At 39.3% G+C, this 22,063-nt stretch overlaps 1 protein-coding gene across 1 annotated transcript in view; it reads left to right on the forward strand.

Annotated features, from left to right (window-relative positions):
* RAB40AL (RAB40A like) overlaps positions 1-10,523 on the forward strand; it is a 417,954-nt gene extending 407,431 nt beyond the window's left edge. The window contains exon 13 of the transcript XR_010154866.1: positions 10,474-10,523. The gene's annotated coding sequence lies outside the window, so the exon portion shown is untranslated. The remainder of the gene's footprint in view (positions 1-10,473) is intronic.
* Positions 10,524-22,063: the final 11,540 nt, after the last annotated feature.

Consider the following 22,063-nt stretch of genomic DNA (forward strand, 5'->3'; position numbering starts at 1 on the left):
GGGAGCATAGGTAATTCCGTTAAGGGGCATTAAATAATTAGCAGGAAAAACATGAATGGATACTTGGGAGAATGAATGGATGGAGGGAACAGAGATTGACTTGTAAGTGGTTCTCTTTGGAAGTTGAACCTGAGAGAAGGGCATTATTCTGTAAGAAGACTGGGCCAGACCTGGTTACATTCTTCCTCTCCTTACCTGAAATAGATGAGATAACAGGGAAGAGAAGGAAAAGAAATTATTCTTCTTGATGGGTTCATCTGATCTTTAGGAAGATAGGGGAAAAGTCTCTTTCAAGGCCCGTTGATTTCCAAGAGTTTTTAATTCAAAATATTCATTATACCACGGAGGCATATTTTGGGGTGAAATTCTCTGTGCTCCTTCAGTGTGTGAAAGGAACATAAGAAAAACTTAAGAATTTTTTTTTTTTTTTTGAGACGGAGTCTCACTGTCGCCCAGGTTGGAGTGCAGTGGCGCGATCTTGGCTCACTGCAAGCTCCGCCTCCCGGGTTCACGCCATTCTCCTGCCTCAGCCTCCTGAGTAGCTGGGACTACAGGCGCCTGCCACCTCGCCCGGCTAATTTTTTGTATTTTTACTAGAGACGGGGTTTCACCGTGTTAGCCAGGATGGTCTTGATCTCCTGACCTCGTGATCCGCACGCCTCGGCCTCCCAAAGTGCTGGGATTACAGGCGTGAGCCACCGTGCCCGGCCAAGAATTTTTAAAAATCTTTAATTCCTTGAAAGTTTGGCAAGTTTAAAAGTTAATGTGCAGGAGCAGGAGCCATCTCATATCAGACTTAAACCTTGAATTTTCCCACATGTTAATTTCCCTTCTTACTCTTTTATATTTACTTAAGAGGGAGCTAATGAGATGCCTCCAATGGAATAGTATGGGTTCTGAGCCCAATACATATTTAGCGAATTGGTGAATGTAAGAATAGTTAATTGTATGTTGAAGAAATGCTAGTAATTCTTGGATTTTTGTCTCTCAGGGAGGCAACAGATGGCTGAAATCCTGTTGTGATATGGCTGGATAATGCATGCTCTGAGGATCCTGCACTGATGGCTATGGAATAGCTCCAGCATTTTCCTAAATATATTAACATTCTGAGCAGTCCAGGAGCAACCTTTAGGCAAACAATACACCGTGCTTCCCGGGTCCTATGTATTAATGAGATAACCAAGTGAGTTCACAGACACACCTGTCTTTCCAGCATAGGAACTGGATTTGGGTCCACTCAGAAGCATGATATTGAACAGTTCTTATGAGATTATGAAACACACAAGAATATTGAAAACCTTCTGTCTCTAACATGTTGAAATCAAGGCATATCAGAAAGATATTTGCTTCCTTTATCTACATGTCTATATTCTCATAAGGGAAAACAATGAAAAATAATTTTTCAGAATGCCTCCTTAGCCCTGAGTCTCAGCCAGTCCCTACTGCTGTTCTCAACATTTAATTCACCATTGAAGTCCCATTCTATGCCATAGAGTCTGGAAAAGTTTTTTCATTTGACTCTCAGGACAGCTCTGTAAGGATGGTATGGTCAGTCCCATTTCACAGATGACCAAATAGAAGTTTATAGAGCCGAAGTCACCTCTCCACATAACTGACAGGATTGGAATGAGGTCCTATGCCTCACCCTTTTTAGAAGACACTGAGCACCCTCCCTTTTAGGAGATGGGAGCCCAGGGCTTGAGAAATGGTCAGATTCCACTCCCCTGCTATTGTGGCCTTATGGGTCCTCATTCAACAACCCTTCTTGGTGATGAAGATGGTAGTGTGCATATATGTGCACATATATTCATTGCTTTGGAAAGGCATTCATTGTGTTTAATTTCATAGGAAAATGAAATAGATAAAAAGTTGAATTTACTCTGTGTGTGAGTGTATTTCTATGTCTCCCGTAGCTGGATTGCCCCACCTCACAGATGTTGCTTTATCTTTAGTTGAGACTGGAGCTGGATTCCAATGTGAGGTTTAGATGTCCTAGAAAATGAAGAATACAGAGAGATTGCTGCTAATTGGTTAAAAATTCCAGAAAACTGGCCTGGTACCATTAAATCAAGATCCCCAACTCTGGCTGGGCACAGTGGCTCACACTTGTAATCTCAGCACTTTGGGAGGCCAAGGTGGGAGGATAGCTTGAGCTCAGGAGTTCTAGACCAGCCTAGGCAACATACTGAGACCTCATCTCTAATAAATAAATAAATAAATATTTAAAAAGATCCCCAACTCCAATTCTCCCTACTCCTTGCCGAAACCCTTGGACTGAGACTTTCAGAATTGCAATCCTGGCTGTGACCACCAGACTACATCCATCTCCAATTTCTTTTTTATTTTTATTTTTATTTTTATTTTTTTTTGAGACGGGGTCTCGCTCTTTCACCCAGGCTGGAGTGCAGTGGCACGATCTTGGCTTACTGCAACCTCTGCCTCAGCAGAGCAATTCTCTGCCTCAGCCTTCTGAGTAGCTGGGATTACGGGTACCCGCCACCACGCTCGGCTAATTTTTTTTGTACTTTTAGTAGAGACAGGGTTTCAACCATCTTGGCCAAGCTGGTTTTGAACTCCTGACCTCGTGATCCAACCGCCTCAGCCTCCCAAAGTGCTGGGATTACAGGCGTGAGCCACCATGCCCGGTCCAATTTCTTTTTTTCTTTTCTTTTTTTTTTCAGGCGGAGCAACTTGTTTTTTAAAGAAAAGGAGTACAGTACGGTTTGCAGAGAGTAAGAAATGACTTGGAATGTTCTCTTTACTATAATAAAAATTATGTTTGGAAAATTCATATGTATATTAAAGCAGCTCCAATGGCTGTTGACTTCAAATCTACATCACATTCACTGATTTATCTCTTCCCTCCTGAGTGTAGGTTGAGGTGTCCACACTGTAGGAGAGCCCCTCCCTCCCAGAAAGCATGGCATTCACTCTCCATTACCCCACCCCTGTATAGGTTTCCCAGACCTTCTCCCATCTCCTCTCAGTCATCCTCTCTCCAGGACACGGTGGACACAGCTGCCCAGACCCCTCAATGACTGCCGATCCTCTCTCAGACACCTCCCGCCTGCCCTCTGCTGCTCTGTGCTCGCCCACCGGCCACGACCAAGGCGCACTGTTGCTACCTGGTGTTTCATTATATGGTTTTACACCATTATTTTACACCTATCCGTTTTTTTCAGAGAGTATTAGAATGTTCTGTACTGAGATTCATAAACTGGGTCGCAAGAGAGGTATTGTAATTTTTGCTCCTTGCAGACACTTTGAAGTTTGAAAATAGTGGTATATAGTGGTACTGTGGTGCCCCCTCGTGACATAGGCCTGCACTGCAGCTTGAACATCCATGAACAGGAAGCCAGACGGTTTTCTGGTCTGGGAAGAAAGTAGACATACCCTGGGTATCCAGGCAAAAAGTGAAGCCTCTTTCTATGCTTTGTAGGTTGAACAAAAGAGTAATTTTTATTTTTATGCTTTAGGACATCTGGATAAATAGGTTGAGACCCATATAAACAAAAATGGATCCAGGCTATTTGTGACCATTGCAACCTGCTTTTGCACCTAATATATTTCCATGTAAATACATTTCTATGCTAGCACTTTACTTTGCAACAAAACTTCACTTTTTTTTTTACAAGGACCAAGTGTTTGATAGTATAAAGCTCTCAAAATTTATTTTTCCAGTACCCTAGCGATGGAAATATAGTCATTTTACATTTTCTATTACGAACAATAGCATACTTAATGTTCTTGTTCATATACATGAAAATATCTTAGTAAGCGTTTCTGTATAATAAAATCTTGAACGTGTCCTTTCAAAACCCTGGTAAATGATAAAATTTTATATTAGCATAATGAATTCAAAATGCTATTACTGACCAGACACAGTAGCTCATGCCTGTAATTCCAGCACTTTGAGAAGCTGCCTCGGGAGGATAATATGAGCCCAGGAGTTGGAGACCAGCCTGGGTGACATAGCGAGACCCCATCTCTACAAAAATTTAAAAAATTAGCCAGGCATGGTGGCATGTGCCTGTAGTCCTAGTTACTCAAGAGGCTGAGGTAGGATTGCTTGAGCTTGGGAGGTAGGATTGCTTGAGCTTGGGAGGTTGAGGCTATGGTGAGCTGTGATCACACCACTGAACTCCAGTCTGGACAACAGAGCAAAACCCTGTCTCAAAAAAACCATTATATTACTCGTATATATTTAAACTTTGCAGCATGAAAGTACCTGTTTCTCTGAACATTCGAAGTAATGGGAATTGTTATTAATCTGCTAGGCAACATATCATCTCTCATCTTTGTTTTCATCCAAATTTGTTTTTGTTGCCTTCCAAAATTCCATCCTATAGATGTGACATAATCAGTTTTCACAAGCCCATGTTATTTAGAGTGTTCTGATATTCCCTATTATCTACACTCTGTGAATGGTATCTTTTCAGAGTCTGTACACTGCTAAAGAGTGCAGTTCAGGGCAATGGTCATGTGGCTGTTTGCACTGGTAAGTGGAATGTGCCCACTTTGAGCCCAGCTAACTGTCTTGGAAGAATTATAGTATCGTGATGATAGAATCTGGTTGGGGTTTCTCTCTCCCTCTCTGTCTCTCTCTCTGTGTGTGTGTTTGTACTGACAACCACATATCCTTCTGTTTCCTTCTGCCCCTGGATGTCTTTGCTTCCCATTGGTCTCCCTAACTAAATTCTGGCCCAGAAGGAAAGGTAAATAATTATTAAGATGGCAATCCTGGGCCAGCGCGGTGGCTCACGCCTGTAATCCCAGCCCTTGGGGAGGCTGAAGCCAGCGGATCACGAGGTCAGGAGATCCAGACCATCCTGGCTAACACGGTGAAACCCCGTCTCTACTAAAAAATACAAAAAATTAGCCGGGCGTGGTGGCACATGCCTGTAGTCCCAGCTACTTAGGAGGCTGAGGCAGGAGAATCGCTTGAACCCGGGAGGCAGAGGTTGCAGTGAGCCGAGATCGCGCCACTGCACTCCAGCCTGGGTAACAGAGCGAGACTCCGTCTCAAAAACAACAACAACAACAACAACAACAAAAAGATGGCAATCCTTATATCCAAATCTTTATCAATATCCTTCACTACATCCTGAAGATAACCTTCTAAAAAATTGTTGGAGCAAAGGGTGTGCAATTATGTAGCCTGTTGATAAGTATTGCCATACTGCTACCCAGAGAGGTAGTGCCATTTACACTCCACAAGTAGAGTCATGTGACAAAGGCCACAGCGGAGTGAAGAAACTAATAATGCTAACATCCAATCATAGAGGGAAGGCCTTGGACCCTGTCATGGACTCACATGTCAGCAGTAGCCCTAGGAGAACCTGCAGGCTCATGTGCTTGTTGCTTATTGTGTCTGTTAGGCTGCATATGTAACTGGACCCTTTTGCATTGAAAAATAGTGATAATGATGATTAACAGAGTATTTGTTTACTAGAGAATTATTTAAAAATTACCTTAATATCTAGTTAAATATGATTACAGTGAGAGAATTTCCACCTGGCATGTTATCAAAGTATTAAAAAAACTATTCAGGATTCCAGTGAGGTGTGCATGCAGGGACATCTACCCTGTCTCATATTGCTAGTGGGGATGTCACTTAGTACAACCTCTTTCCAGGTTGATTTGTCAACATCTATTAAAGAGTCTATGCATCTCTGATCTGTATGTGTTTGGAGACTGTCCCTTCAAATATTCATCCTCAGTATGACACCTGTCCCTTTATTAGAGAATGCATGTTCCTCATGATATCGGTTGTCTGGGGACTCTACTTTCTAAAGCACTGACCCAAACACACTCCTTTGTCATTATAAAGTAGGAAATTGAGGTCCAACAATTTTTATCTGACCCACAGAAAAAAAAGAGGCCCGGTGCAGTGGCTCACACCTCTAATCCCAGCTGCTCAGGAGGCTGACACAGGAGGATCACTTGAGCCCAGGAGATCGAGGCTGCAGTGAGCCATGATTGTGCCACTGCACTCCAGCCAGGAGACAGAGAAAGACCCTGTCTCAAAAAAAGAGATATGCAAATAGCCAATAATCATGAAAAAATATGTTCTAACTCATTAATTATGTAAAGAATGCAAATAAAATCAACTAAATAACTTTTTATTATCTATCATGTAGATGCTGCTACAAGAATCTCACTTCAGATGAAATGACAGACGTAGGTTGAAGGCAAAGGGATGTGTGCTAGTCTGTTTGTGCTACTATAACAAAATACCTAGACTGGGTAATTTACAAAGAACACAAATTTATTTCTCCCATTTCTGGAGGCTGGGAAGTCCAAGATCACAGCACTGGTATTTATTGTCTGGCGAGGGCCATCTTGCTATATTCTCACATAATTAAAGGGAAAAAAGCTGTATGCTTACATGGTAGAAGGTGGAAGGGCAAAAGGGCAAATCTGGTTCCCTCTAGCCCTTTTATAAGGTCGCTAAACCCATTCATTAGGGCAGAGCCCTCATGACTTAATCACCTCCTAGAGGCCCTACCTCTTAATAGGCTCAAATTGGCAATTAAGTTTCAACATATAAATTTTGGGGGAAACATTCAGACTATGGAAGGATGAAAAATATACATTATGAAAATAAAGGAAAACAGGAGTGTGGTTGTATTAGTTTCAGATAAAGTACACTTTAGAGCAAAGATAAGTACTAGATACAGAGAGGAATATTATAAAATAAAAGAGTCAATCTGCCAAGAAGATATAGCAATCCTAAATGTATATACAGCAAACAGCAGAGTTACAAAATATGCAAAGTAAAAACTGATAGCAAGGAAAGGAAAAATACACAAAGTCGTGACATTATTAGGATACTTCAACACTCTTCCCTCTACAATTGATACAACAACTAGATAATTTCTGTCATGTTATTGGTGTATTTAGACCTGTGTGGTGTTTTCTCACATCAAGTGTGTGTCATTTTTCCACACCAACAGCCAGTTCTCCAATTTTTCAACAGCAGCTCAGTACCCAACAGTTAAATTCAATTCTGATGCTATCTACCTAAGTTAGCTTCAGATCTCACAAGTTAAAAGGTTCAGTCCTGTAAGACTGTCCAAGTTCAGATGCCAGCCACAAACAAGTAGGGTCCCCAGGCAACTCACCCTTCTGCCCAACTGACTACAAATTCAAGGGTTTCTAAGGTTCCCCCACCATAGATTTGATAATTCTCTAAAATAACTCTTATAACTCAGGAAAATGTTTTACTTGCTATTACCGGTATATTATAAAGAATATAACTCAGGAATGGCCAAATGGAAGAAATGCACAGGGCCAGGCAGGGTGGGGAGGATGGATGTGGAGCTTCCACGTCCTCTCTGGGGCACACCATCTTCCCAGCACGTCAATGTGTTTGTCAGTCTGGAAATTCCCCAAATTCCATTGTTTAGGGGTTTTATGAAGACTTCATTATATAGATATGATTGATTTAAATCATTGGCCATTGGCGACTTACACTTAATTTCTCCACCTTCTGGATATCAAAGGAGTGGGGCTAAAAGTTCTAACACTTTAATTACCTGGTTGGTTTTTCTGACAACCAGGCTGCATACTGAAAGTATCTACACCCTCACCCTGCAAGAGCCATCTCACTACTGTATAAAACCTTTTGAAGATTTTAGGAGCTCTGTGCCAAGAGCTGGGGACAAAGACGAAATACAGTATTTATTTTTATTATATCATAAAGCCTTTTACATTTAATGTAATTTTTCAAATATTTGGGTTTATATCTACCATTTCATTACTTATTTTCTCTTTATTTCCTCCATTTTTTATTTCTATATTTCCCCTTTCCATCCTTCCTTTGGTTTACTTGAAAGGTTTTATAGTCCATTTTAATTTTTCTGTGGTGATTTTGACACTATTTCTTTGTTTTACACTTTTAGTGGTCACTCTATTTAGCACAAACTATCATCTTAACTTTCCGCAGTCTTTTAGAATTTTAGAATCAAAATTTAACATTTTAATTGATTTGTTGAAATCTCATCATCTTATAACCCTATAACCTTCCCCTTATGCCACAAAAATCTATAAATATCTCATGTACTATGTCTACATTCACTGAAAACCCTGTCAGACAATGTTATACTTTTGCTTTCAACAAACTTATTTTAAAGGACAAAAGGAGAATATTCTATTATATTTGCCCAGATATTTACCATTTCTGTTGCTCTTCTTCTGCAAGTAGAATCATGATATTTCTGTCTTAAAATAAAATTGTATCTTAATTAAAATTTTATGATCTGCCTTTCTTCACTAGCAACACATATTGAATATCATTCAATGTCAATAAACAACCATCTATATCATAGTTTCAGTGCTTGCAAGAAAACAAATGGACACTAAAATATGAAACTATTAAAATTAGCTAAGATTGTTGCACCAAGTAGCCATATTTATTCTCAAAACTACAGTATAATCTTTTTCTTTCTTTTTTCTTTTTTTTTTTTTTTTTGATACGGAGTCTCGTTCTGTCGCCCAGGCTGGAGTGCAGTGGCGCCATCTCGGCTCACTGCAAGCTCCGCCTCCCGGGTTCACGCCATTCTCCTGCCTCAGCCTCCAGAGTAGCTGGGACTACAGGCGCCCACCACCATGCCCGGCTAATTTTTTGTATTTTTAGTAGAGATGGGGTTTCACCGTGTTAGCCAGGATGCTCTGGATCTCCTGACCTCGTGATCCGCCCACCTCAGCCTGCCAAAGTGCTGGGATTACAGGCGTGAGCCACCACACCCGGCCTTAACCTTTTTCATTCTAATTTTACAGATGAAGGAAATGAAGAGCTGGGAGGTAAAGTACTTTGCCTAAACTCTAACACTTAGAAAGTGACACTTCATGGATTTGAACACAGCCAGCATGTTCCAGAGCCCATGGCTACTTAGGGTGATAAGAGTTTGAAACACAGAAGCATACAGATATTATCAAATTTCAACTACAGAAACTCACACTAATACACACTGACACATACAGATCCATTGTTATAAATTGTAATCAGTTTATTTTCTCTCCTAATTGGTATTCTTTGAATATATTTCCAAAACAATAAAATCACAGATACATTATTTCTTTATATGATTAAAAGTATTTTGTTTTCGGGCCAGGCGCGGTGGCTCACACCTGTAATCCCAGCATTTTGGGAGGCCGAGGCGGGCGGATCCCAAGGTCAGGAGATCCAGACCATCCTGGCTAACACAGTGAAACCCCATCTCTACTAAAAATACAAAAAAATTAGCGGGGTGTGGTGGCGGCCGCCTGTAGTCCCAGCTACTCGGGAGGCTGAGGTAGGAGAATGGCGTGAACCCGGGAGGCGGAGCTTGCAGTGAGCCGAGATTGCACCACTGCACTCCAGCCTGGGCGACAGAGCGAGACTCCGTCTCAAAAACAAAAAAAAAGGTATTTTGTTTTCAAATTTTTATCTTAATAAATGTTCCTGTTTACAGCATTTCAAGCAATAATGACATATATATTTATAAAATAAAATTAACCTGAATCTCCTTCCTGCCTGACTCCTATCTTCTTAGATCATTTGTCCCAGAGGAAACACCTATTTTTCTGACTGAGCGCATGTCTGCCACCTTAAAAACCAGTCAATTCACATGGTCCCCATGCTCAGGTCTCTCGGACCAAAAGGCAGGATTTCATTTCCATCATCATCATTATCACTACCACCAAGAGGTGTTGTAGAGTAAGTATCCACAGGAGAGTGTAAAAAACCAACACCTAAGCCTTAGTGGGACATCATCTGTGAAAGTAGTCTCTGGGTATATGCAATGTTTCTCAACCTTCTTTCATTATTGCCCCTCTGAAGAGACTTTTCAGACATATTTCCTTATCAACCCCCTTCTGCCCGAAATTTGAAATGTTAATACCACAAATATAGTGTATACTTTTAAATGTATTGTGGACCTTTGGAGAGCCGCAAACCATTGCAGTGTCTACTCCCACTTCTCTACCCTAAAGCAATTTTTAGCCCCTTGTGGGTAATATTGCTCCTAGAGATTACATGGTATATTGTGATGAGGACAAGAGCTGGAATCCCATTCCTATCCCTTACTTCATGTGTGACACTGGAATCCTTTTTCAGTTTTTGTAAGCCTACGCTTGGTCATCTGTAAAAGGGGACTCACAATGCCTTCCTTAGACAAGTTTTCTGTGGGGTAAATGAGAAGTCCCATACAGAGTAGATGGCACCTAGTAGTACTTCAACGAATGGTCATCCAGGCCCACCTTTTTCCTCCCTCCCAGAGAAATGACGACTGTTATCTAAACCAAGCAGCATAACTACCACAGAGACCACCTGGAAAGAGAGCAGGAAGATGGAGCATGTGCTCACACTTATACATGAACCTTTGGGGCCATTTCTGCGTTACAGGATGGCTTGTTGAGGTATTGGGGTGAGGTGAGAAGATCATCAAACCAATCCCCTATCATTTTCTGCCCCATCATTTGACCTTCTAGATTGATATTGGAAAAGCAGTTTCCCATTGAGTCTCAAATGAAGAAAGAGCGCAGATGAAGAGGAGGCAGGAGTCATAAGCCTTTGACCCTCATACCAGACCCATTACCACCTACAGGACCTTGCACTGGGATTTCCTCTGCACCATTCCCTTCTTCAAAGAGAGACAGGTTGTTGAGTGAGTACCCACAAGGGCATATGAGGCAGTGCTCCTTTCACGGAGGCACTAGCTGCGGGGGCGTCTGTTCCTGCAGACCCCTGATTCAGCAACGAATGAATAAACGTACACTGACACACAGATACTGTGTTTTGCCAGTCCAGCTGAGTCTGTCCGAGCCGCTTACACACCAAGAGAGGTGCTGTACTGCGGCCTGCCTCAGTCAGCTAGGGAGATTTGCATTTATTCAGTAAGATTAACTAACAAAAGCTTGAGTCAACACCATTAAGGAGTAATTGACATTGTGGACTTCCTGAGTAAAAGGCACTTAAGCACCCAAGGTACATCAAAGGTTAGTTTTAAGATAATATGAGTAAACAAGCTAGCTAGACAGCTTCCCCACATTCCGTTGTTTACTGTTTTAATCTATTTAACTAAAGGTAATGGGACCAGGCTGCTTCCAGTCCGGTCTATTACCAAAGTCATGTGAAAACCCTCAGGCCTTCCGAAAGGGTTTTATGGCTATCATAACTAATATTTTTCCCACCAGCCTGATCGAATCCCAACAGGCACAATCCTAGCACCATAAATAACTACAAGTGTTTAAGTCCTAGATAGTCATTATCTATAAAAGGAGACCATGTGTTGTCCTTTGAGAAGAGTAAGAGTTACAACTCCACTTCTGATCCTTACTAGATGCCTCTGCAAAATTGATTTTCCATCAGCGAGTCTGAATTGGTCATCTGTAAACTGGAAATAATGAAGCCTTCCTCGCAGACTTGTTGTGAGAGAATGATGCAAAATATGTAATTGCACATTTTTGGCTATAAATATTTGTGCTATCTTAGAGTAAGTGCCCCTTTGTACCTTTTTCCCCTCTGAAAATAGTGTTTCTGAGATTTCTCTAATAAGGTGACTTTGGGGCTGTTTTGACATAACTAACCATGCTGCCATAACCATCTTGCACAGGTTTCCTGGGACACATGTGCCTGAGACTCTCTGCAGTTTGTCACCAAGTATACAGCAGCTAATGAGGTCCTCACTTACTTATCTCATAAATGTTGCCAAAGGTCTCTACAAACAGGTTATACCAATTTGTCCTCTCACAGCAGTGTATGAAGTTCTCATGGCCCCACATTTTCCAGTTAAATAAGATGCAGCATAAACACATATAGTCATCAAAATTGGTTTTCAAACTGTAGAATTATTTCAAGACATATTCTGTGGCATAAATATGAACTATGCCATTTATACGGAAATATAATAGGAGAAAAATGAAAAGTAACCTAACATTCCAACAATATGATATCAGATTAGCAAATATTAAAATACTCTAAAAGTAGAGCAGCTACTTGAATCTTATCATTGGAGAAAATGTTTAGCAAGTGAAATTTCATTCCATCAGCAGCTACATGCTTTGTAGTAGCCCTTGGTGCCCATCTTATAGATAAATTCTTTTAAAGCAATGAATTCACCTGCTTGAGGAAATAACCTGACATTTAACATAAAATTGCAATAAATTCACATATAATTTTCTGTCTGTATAAATAATAATAAGTGACTCTATGTATCTCTCCGATGAGTGTTGAAATACGCAGTTGGTAGGAAGGTCTTCCTAACAATTTGAGATTATAATATGCATTCTTTCATGGTTACCACATTTGTATCCAGCCTATAATGACATTTTTTAAGAAGCCAGAAATTTATAAAGTGTTAGTAAAAAATATCAGGTGCAAGAATTCAGTATTTTCAAAACTAATAATTGCCCTCTAGTTTACCCTATGATAATGTTACTCAGCCACGTTCCCTAAAATAACCATATATCGTTAAACATCATTATGATTATTTTCCAGGAAATGATACTTTTAGTTACATCCTTCAAATGACATGTGTATCAACTTTCCCTAAATATTTAGATACACTTCATTGCAAATAATTATCTCGATTTCGGTCAAATGTAATGTGAACTAATTTGGTAAGCCATAGTGTGGACCTGTTAATATGATTAGAGCATATTTATGGGACTCTTTCTAATGATTAAGTTAATCGCATTCTTTAATGCATAAAAATACAAATACACTTCAAATGTGCACATTTAAAGTATATGTTTTAGTAAGTTGTGACATATATATATATACACACACACTGTGAAACTAATACTGTAGTCAAAATAATGAACATGTCACCCTCAAAGCTTCCTCGTGTGCTTTAGTATAATAATCTCCCCACTCACTTGTCTCCAGCCTCCGACTCCCTCCCCTCAACTCCTGCTCATTCCTAGGCAACCAATTAACTTATGTCACAATTAATTTTCCTTTGTATAGTTTTATATAAATGGAATCATACAGAATGTGTTCTTTTTTGGACACTTTTCTTTTTTTTCTTTTTGAGACGGAGTCTCGCACCGTCGCCCAGGCTGGAGTGCAGTGGCACGATCTCGGCTCACTGCAAGCTCCGCCTCCCGGGTTCGCGCCATTCTCCTGCCTCAGCCTCCATTTTTTATTCTCACCAGCAGTTTATGAGAGTTCCATTCTCCACAATCTTGCCAATGCTTAGTGTGGTCAGTATTTTTAATTTTGGCCATTCTCATAGGAGTATAATGGCATCTCATTATAGTTACAACTTTCTAATGACTAATGATGTTGAGCATAGTTTCGTGTGCTTATTTGACATTTTTAGATCTTCTTGATAAAGTAACCATTAAAATCCTTTTCATATTTGTTTTGGAGAATGTCTATTTTGTTCTATGAAGTTTTATGAGATATTCTTTCAAGTCCTTTATCAGATATATGATTTAAAAATATTTTTCTCCACCAGGCGCGGTGGCTCACGCCTGTAATCCCAGCACTTTGGGAGGCCAAGGCAGGCGGATCACGAGGTCAGGAGATCGAGACCATCCTGGCTAACACAGTGAAACCCTGTCTCTACTAAAAATACAAAAAATTAGCCAGGCGTGGTGGCGGGCGCCTGTAGTCCCAGCTACTCAGGAGGCTGAGGCAGGAGAATGGCGGGAACCCGGGAGGCGGAGCTTGCACTGAGCTGAGATCATGCCACTGCATTCCAGCCTTGACGACAGTGGGAGACTCCATCTTAAAAATAGATAGATGATAGATAGATGATAGATAGATAGATGATAGATAGATAGATAGATAGATAATAAAATAAAAAATAAAAACAAAAATATTTTTCTCCCAGTCAGTGGCTTTGTCTTTTCATTCTCTGAATAGTGCTTTGGGAAGAGCAGACATTTTTAATTTAAGTAGATCTAAATTATCAATTTGTTCATGTATGGACTGTAGTTTTGTTGTGACATCTAGGAAATCTTCGCCTAATCAATGATGGCAAGAATTTTCTCCTAGTTTTCTTCTTTTGTGCTTTTTCCAATGTTTCTGTAGCTCTACGTTTTACATTTAGGTCTATGATCCATTTTGCATTGACTTTTGCATATGGCATGATATATAGATCACAATTTATATTTGTGCATATGAATATCCTCTTGTCCCAGCACCATTTGTTGAAAAGAAGATCCTTTCCTCACTAAATTGCCTTTGTGCCTGTGTCAAAAATCACTTTTCCATATTGGCAGGATCTATTTTGAGACTCTTTATTCTGTTCCATTGATCTAATTGTCTACCTCGATGCCAACAGCACACTGTTTTAATTACTGTAAGTTTGGAGTGAGTCTTGAAATCAGGTGGTGTTTGTTCTCCAATTTTGTTCTTTTTCAAGTTTTTTTTTTCTAGTGTAGATCTTTTGCACCTCCACATGAATTTTAGAATCAGCTCCTCCATTTCTTTTGAAAAAAACACACACTAGGATTTTCACTGGATTCATAGAACAGTTTGGGGATTTTTCATCTTACCAATTTTCATCTTAACAATATTAAGCCTTCTGACTCAAAAAGAGACAAAAATGTTCCAGAGACAATTTTATAGGTGATGTAGAAAAAACTCAATTACTAGAAGAAAATGGTTATGGTACTTTCAATTTGATGTGGGTGGTTAGAATTGAATTTGTTGAATTTTGGAGTTTTTCTTCTTCATCCTCTGCAAATCCACCTTGATGAATTTGTGGAATCTTGAGTTGTGAGAGAGATAACAGAGCATATATGTATGTGGGTATATATGTATATATGTGTATATCACTAAAGCTGCTGGGAGTGTGTATTTTGAGGAACACTTGAGGTTAATTACTGTGCAATGTATCAGTACTGTTCAGTTCCTAGTACATATCAGGAATAAAATAAAGTGTTGTTTGTTTTTTTCCTAGCAGGGTTACCATGGTGACGTGGTTACTGTTGTGGGATTTGGTGCAGACTAAGCATGCATTTATAATTCTTACCTGAATCACTTATTACTATGAGACTTTACAAGTGTTATTTTTCTAATTCTGTTAGTCCTTCTAGATTTATTAAGTGGCATTCAACTGTAAAGTAGACAGGTGTCTTTGATCCTATTGTTTATTTATGTATTTATTCAAGCATTTATTTATATCAGTATGACTCATAGATTCCAATTTTGCCCAAAGGCAAACTCAAGATTCCACAAATTCATCAAGGTGGATTTGCAGAGAATGAGGAAGAAAAGCTTTATTACCATATAGTACTTTAATTATTTCGATGCTCAAATTGTCCCAGAATTGGCTAGTGGAAGCCCCTTCAAGTTGGCCTCAGTGTCCATTTGACAGCTTCCTCGAATTCCTTGAGCATGTCCTTTGCTCTCTGAATCTGACTATATCCCCATCTGTAGAAAAAAAGTAATGATGCTTACATCAGAGCAGCACCTTGAAGGCTTGAAGAGAAAAGGCCCTCAGCAAATGTTAGTTCCCCATTCCAACTTGTCTCCTTCGTTCCATCAATGTGATGCCTCTGGCATTAACATAATAGCCTGACTACCAGGGACAATATTTGGATATGTAACAGCAAGCACAGATAAGCCCACATTTCCACTATGTGTTAGCTTCAGTGTCACTGCTCTGTGTGGCAGGGGGTTGTAGAATGGAGCTAGGGAAGAGGAAAAGTGTCATTACACAGCTTTTAGTTAACTGAGTGGGGACAGGCCAGACATCATCATCCCATCCCCTGCTTTTCATGTGCTTTCTCATCCTCTTACTTTCCTCTCTATTCCACGTGCTTTATTATCTTCTTACTCTCCCTTCTAATGAAACATCAGAGAAGGGTGTGGACTGTGCATCCTAGAACAAGGGGCTGATAGAGAAGAACCAAGTGTGGTATGGAGCCTGCTAGACAGCTTACTGGAACAAGAGTGAAAAGATCAGGGTCCCATCATTGGGACACTTTAGGTGAGTCACTACCCTTCTACCAGCCTCATGTGTATAACAGAATAACAATACACAGTCTTCCTGATAACCAGTAATATACTCTGGAGTTTAAGTGTGATCCCACGTGGGAAAGCAATCTGTGATCTTAGGTGGGAGGGAAGGACTGGTGCAATTCTGAGTAATTACATGAACAGAGAAACCCTACAGATAATGTTTGGGGGAGAATGTACAGAGAATGTTTGGAGGTAGGGCAGGTGGGACCTGCAGTGCCTGTTCATGGTATGTGGGGATAAGGCACAGTCAAGAATGACCCCTCAGTCGTTTGTATAGCTACATAGAGAAATGTTGGTGCAGCTTTCTGAGATCAGTGGTTACACGTTCTTTTGAAATATTCTCAAGTTAATTAGGTAGGACTTCCAAAAGTGGTTATAGTAAAGGTTAGTAATTTAAAAAATACATCAATTAATAATTAAGATTTAGTTGTGAGACTAGTAAGATTTATTGAAGACATGCAAACTATCAAACTTTTAAAACTATAAAAATCTCAATATGCAAGTTTACATTTAATGAAGTTACTGTGTGCCTACCACTGTTCTAAGCGTTTTCGTGTATTAACTCAAGTAATTCTCAAAGCAACAACCCATGAGGTGGGAACAATTGCTTTCCCCACTTGACAGAGAGGAAACTGAGGCACAGAGTTTTTTCATTGCCTCAGGGTCACAGAGCCAGGTATCCCAATGTGTCGGCAGCAGAATGTTTTAAATGATTGGATTTCTGACCACTTATCTTTGTAAAAACTAAAACACAAGACAATATTTTAAAAACTTTTTTTCTAAGAACTATATAAACCTGGTTTTACGGGTGAGATATTTGAGTGACTTTAAGGTCAAGTAAAACTATTCAAAGGCATGCAGTTTTTATGTGGCAGACTAGAGTTTGCAATCATTCTCTCACAAGAATGCATATTCTTTTCTTTTCTTTTTTTTTTTTTTTTTTTTTTTTTTTTGAGACGGAGTTTCGCTCTGTCACCCGGGCTGGAGTGCAGTGGTGCGATCTCGGCTCATTGCAAGCTCCACTTCCCGGGTTCACGCCATTCTCCTGCCTCAGCCTCCTGAGTAGCTGGGACTACAGGCGTGTGCCACCATGCCTGGCTAATTTTTTGTATTTTTAGTAGAGACGGGGTTTCACCGTGTTAGCCAGGATGGTCTCAATCTCCTGACCTCATGATCCGCCCACCTCAGCCTCCCAAAGTGCTGGGATTACAGGCATGAGCCACCGCGCCCAGCCAAGAATGCATACTCTTAACTAGTACACTTAGGAGGAAGAAAAAGCCATGTGTTGAACCATGTCAGTCCACAGTAGTTGATGGTAGACAGGGCCCTATCTCTTTTGATGAAAATTACCCCTTGGTAGCCATTGTACTATGTAAGAGAGGGTATTTATTTAAGAAAAACAAAAAGGTAATACAAAAACATAAAAAGTAACAACCATAACAGATACTATACACTAGACCACTTGGCTATTAAGATAATTCCTTGGACTTCCACAGTAAATTCTATTTTTTTTTTTTTTTTTTTAGTAACTTAGACAGCTTTCTAGATGGAAATAACATTTTTCTGTGCTTTGGGTTTCATTGTTTGGGAGGCAGTGCAGATCTGACCCCCACTGATGGATGAGGCAGATGATTTACCCAAGGCCACCTAGAGTTAGTGTCTTGCACTTAGTGCCTGTCCTCATACACAACATTAGCCTAGTTCCTGCCGGTAGCAAATTGCGTTTCAAGGGCTGAGTGGATACACAGTTCTCTGAGGTTAACCTGCAGGTAATATAAAAAGACACTAAATACCTTCAAATAAAAGAAAATGGGGTGTTGATTTTCCTCTTCTTCCCCAAACTTTATTGGGAGATTTGAAGAAAAAATTGTTTTTGGTATCATACAGCTTGTACTTTTTTTGTGTCTGGCTCCTTTTAATCAACATAACGTGCATGAAATTTACCTCAATAGGTGTTTATAGTTGTAGACTATTCATTCTCATTGATGTATAATATTACATCATGTGAATATTTGAAAATACATATATTTGTTAATGGGATTTAGGTATTTTTCAGTTTTTGACTTATTATGAATAATGGTGGTATGAACATTCTTGTTTGTATCATTTGGATGGACATTTACTTTTATTTCCCTTGGGCATGTATGTACCTAAGCGTGGCATTTCTGAGTCATAGGGTATGTGTATGTTCAGCTCAGAATATACCACCAAGCAATTTTTCAAAGTGGTTGTTTCCAATCTGTATTCCCACCAGCAGTGTTGAGAGTTCCACTGCTCCATGTCCTTGCCAGCACTCGGTATTTTCTTTCTCATTTTTATTGTTTTGTTAGGTGTGTGGTGGTATCTCATTGTGGTTTTAATTTTAATTTCTATTAAATCTAACTTTGAAATGTTGTCTCTTTTATTCCAAGGAAGGTCTGTCCTCTCTCTCTCGCTCTCTCTCTCTGACCCTCTAGTTTGTTTATTTAAGGAACTGGGTGTTTTGCCCTGTGGAGTTTGCATTCTGGGTTTTGCTGATTGTATTCCTATAGTGTTGCTTTTTATGTTTCTCTGGCCCCTTCTAATTCCTTTAATTAGATTTATAAGCTTGATCAGATTCTGGCTTTTTGGCAAGAATACCTCAAATGTGATGTTATGCTTCCTATAGCTTTCGACTAGGAAGCTTATCTTGTCTGGTTGTCTCTCCTGTGACTTTAGATTGGTCACTGCATTTAGGTGTTGTCAGCCTGATCCATGCATTGTAAAATTTCCCATAGGCTTTTCCTTTCGTGTTTTTTTTTTTTTTTTGTAGCTTCTGATGATTGTTGCCTACAACTGCATTTAATTAAAGGTTTCAAATTATGATGTACTAATTCTTTAATTTCTGTTGCATTTATTAGCTGTAATTCCTTTATAAAAGAAACTTCCTCTTATCAACTATTAGGTTATATTTAGGAATAGTATGCACAGGAAAGGTAAGGTGAATGTTTAATTCTTTTGTAATTTTTCCACTATATATGAGTTGTCTCCCCGGGATCCTCCAAAATTGAGCAGTGAGTTGATTTTGTTTGTTGTTTCTTTTTTAGAGTGTCATCATGAGCTCATAGAGTTTTCTATATTTAATGTGTGTTAATCCATTTCAGTTACTAATGTTTTTGATATTTAAATTTTTTAATGTTTGGCCAATGGGAGCCCCTGTAGGTTGTCTTCTGAGTCTTTCTAAAAAAATAATTGTATATATTTATGTGGTGCAATGTGATGTTTTCATATATGTTTACATTGCAAAATGAACTCAGTCAAGCTAATTAACAAATCCATCACCTCACATATCTTTGTGGTAAAAATATTTGAAATCTACTCTTTTAGCAATTTGGAAAAATACAATGCATTATTACTGATTATAGTCACCATTCTGTGCAATAGATTACTAAAGCTTAACCTGCCTAATTGAAACTTTGTATCTTTCAATCAACATCTTTCCTTTCCCCATTCACTCCCCACTTCCAGTTCTTGGTAGCCACCTTCCTACTCTCTACTACTATGTGTTCAACTTTCTTAGATTTAATATATAAGTGAGATCATGCCATATTTTTCTTTCTGTGCCTGGCTTATTTCGCTTGCATAATATCTTCCATTTTCATCTATGTTGTCACAAATGACAGAACTTCCTTCTTTTAAAGGCTGAATAGTATTCCCTTGTGCATATATACTACATTTTCTTTATTTATTCATCTGATGTTGGACCCCTAGGTTGCGTTCATATCTTAGGTATTGTGAATAATGCTACAATGACCTTGGGAGTGCAGGTATCTTTTTGACATATCAATTTCAATTCTTTTGGATATAAACCAAGAAATTATATATGTATATATTTGTCAAGTACAACATGATGTTTTGAAATATATATATATATCGTGAAATGGCTAAATGGCTAAATTGAGCTAGTTAACATATGCATTACCTCACATCCTTATATTTTTGTGGTGAGAATACTTAAAATATACTCTCTTAGCAATTTTCAAGAATACAATATATTGTTATTAACTATAGTTACTATGTTGTACAATAGATGTTTTGAATTTATTCCTCCTATCCAGTTGATTTTTTTTTTTTTTTGAGATGAAGTCTCACTCTGTCACCCAGGCTGGAGTGCAGTGGCACAATCTCCACTCACTGCAACCTCCGCTTCCCAAGTTCAAGTGATTCTCGTGCCTCGGGCTCCCGAGTGGCTGGGATTACAGGTGTGTACCTGGCTATTTTTGTTGTTGTTGTTGCATTTTTAGTAGAGATGGGGTTTCACCATGTTGGCCAGGCTGGTCTCAAACTCCTGACCTCAAGTGATCTGCCCCACTTGGCCTCTCAAAGTGCTGGGATTCTAGGTGTGAGCCACTGTGCCTGGCCCCAACTGAAATTTTGTATTGTTTGATCAACATCTCCCCAGCCCCTGGTAACCACCATTCTACTCTCTACTTCTATGAGTTAAAATTTTTTTTAGATTCCATATCTAAATGAAAAAATAAAAAATAAATAATAAATGCAAACAACCCCAATAACAGCAATAATAATAAAAGATGTCAATAATTATAGCACATATAGTTGATAATTTTTTTTCTCATTTCATGTAACCAGCAGGTAATGTTTCTCAGCATAAAATCTCAGTACCTCTTATCTGACCACTGTTTTTGTATTGAGTGCCCTCCTGTGTTAAGCCAGAGGCCAGCACTGGGGAAGAGACTCACCCAAGGTCCTGTGGCTAATTGATAGGTCTGGCAACTGGGACACATATTTAATGACTCTCATATTTTATCTAGCTGATCCATTACTATTCTTTGCTCCTCTATATGATTTCTTCATGCTGTTGCTCTGTAAGAAATTGCTTAACTCCTATAACACTAGAAGGAAAATAAGGAAACAGGGAAACACATGAAAAGAAGGAAATGCTGACATGGAACCAAAGTTCACTTCTTGCTGCCACATTTCCAGATGCTGCTACAAATATTCTATTTTAGGGGACAGGGCAGGCAGGGTGGGCCAGGAATAAGATACCAAAGTCCTACTATATACCAGACATTCTTTGAGGTTTTCTCCTTTGCTTCTTACAAGACTGTGAAAAAGACACCCTTAGTACAATTTCACAGACGACCAACCTCAGACTCACAGAAGGTATGTACATTTTTCAGGGTCAAACACCTGTCCCTCACCACAATGAAATATCACCTCACACCCATCAGGATGGCTACTGTAAAAAATAACAAGTGTTGGTGAGAATGCGGAGAAACTAGAACACCTATGCACTGCTGTTGTGAATGTAATCTAGTGCAGCTGCTGTGGAAAACAATATGGGAAGTTCCCCCCTAAAACGTAAAGTTAGAATTACTATATGATCCAGCAACTCAATTTCTGGGACTATAAACAAAAAATTGAAAGCTGGGTCTTGAAGAGATATTTGTACACCCATGTTCATAGCAGCATTATTCACAACCACCAAAAGGTAGAAACAACTCAAGTGTCCATCAGCAGATGAGTGGATAAACAAAATGTGCTGTAAACATAGGATACAGTATTATTCAGCCTTTTTGAAAAGAATGGAAATTATGATACATACTACAACATGGATGAAACTTGAGGACATTATGCTAACTGAAATAAGCCAATTGCAAAAAAGACAAATATTGTATTATTCAATTTACATGAGGTTCTTAGGGTAGTCAAATTTGTAAAGACAGAAAGTAGAATGGTAGTTGTCAGGGGCTGGCGATGGGGAAAATGGGAAATTAGTTTTTAATGGGTATAGAGCTTCAGTTTTGCAAGAAGAAAGTACTCTGGAAATGGATGATGGTATAGTTTTACAGTAGTGTAAATGTACGTAAAACAAAGTGTAAACTTAAAAGGATTAGGGTGGTAAATTGTGTTGTGTATCTTTTGCCAAAAATTTTAAAAATCTGTGCTTTGTTCTCTGTGCACACTAACCAGCAGCCTCCCATTTAAGTTATGACTTTCCAGAGCTTAAGGACTGATAGTGGGAAACTACCCCAGTATGGAAATTGTGTTATGCCTGCACTGGTAGTCACCCCTTCGTTTGTTGATGAAGATGATGGTGGAGATGAAATTCTATCCTCTGGG

The sequence above is a fragment of the Pan troglodytes genome, chromosome X (assembly GCF_028858775.2).
Source record: "Pan troglodytes isolate AG18354 chromosome X, NHGRI_mPanTro3-v2.0_pri, whole genome shotgun sequence".
In the NCBI taxonomy this organism is placed as follows: domain Eukaryota; kingdom Metazoa; phylum Chordata; class Mammalia; order Primates; family Hominidae; genus Pan; species Pan troglodytes.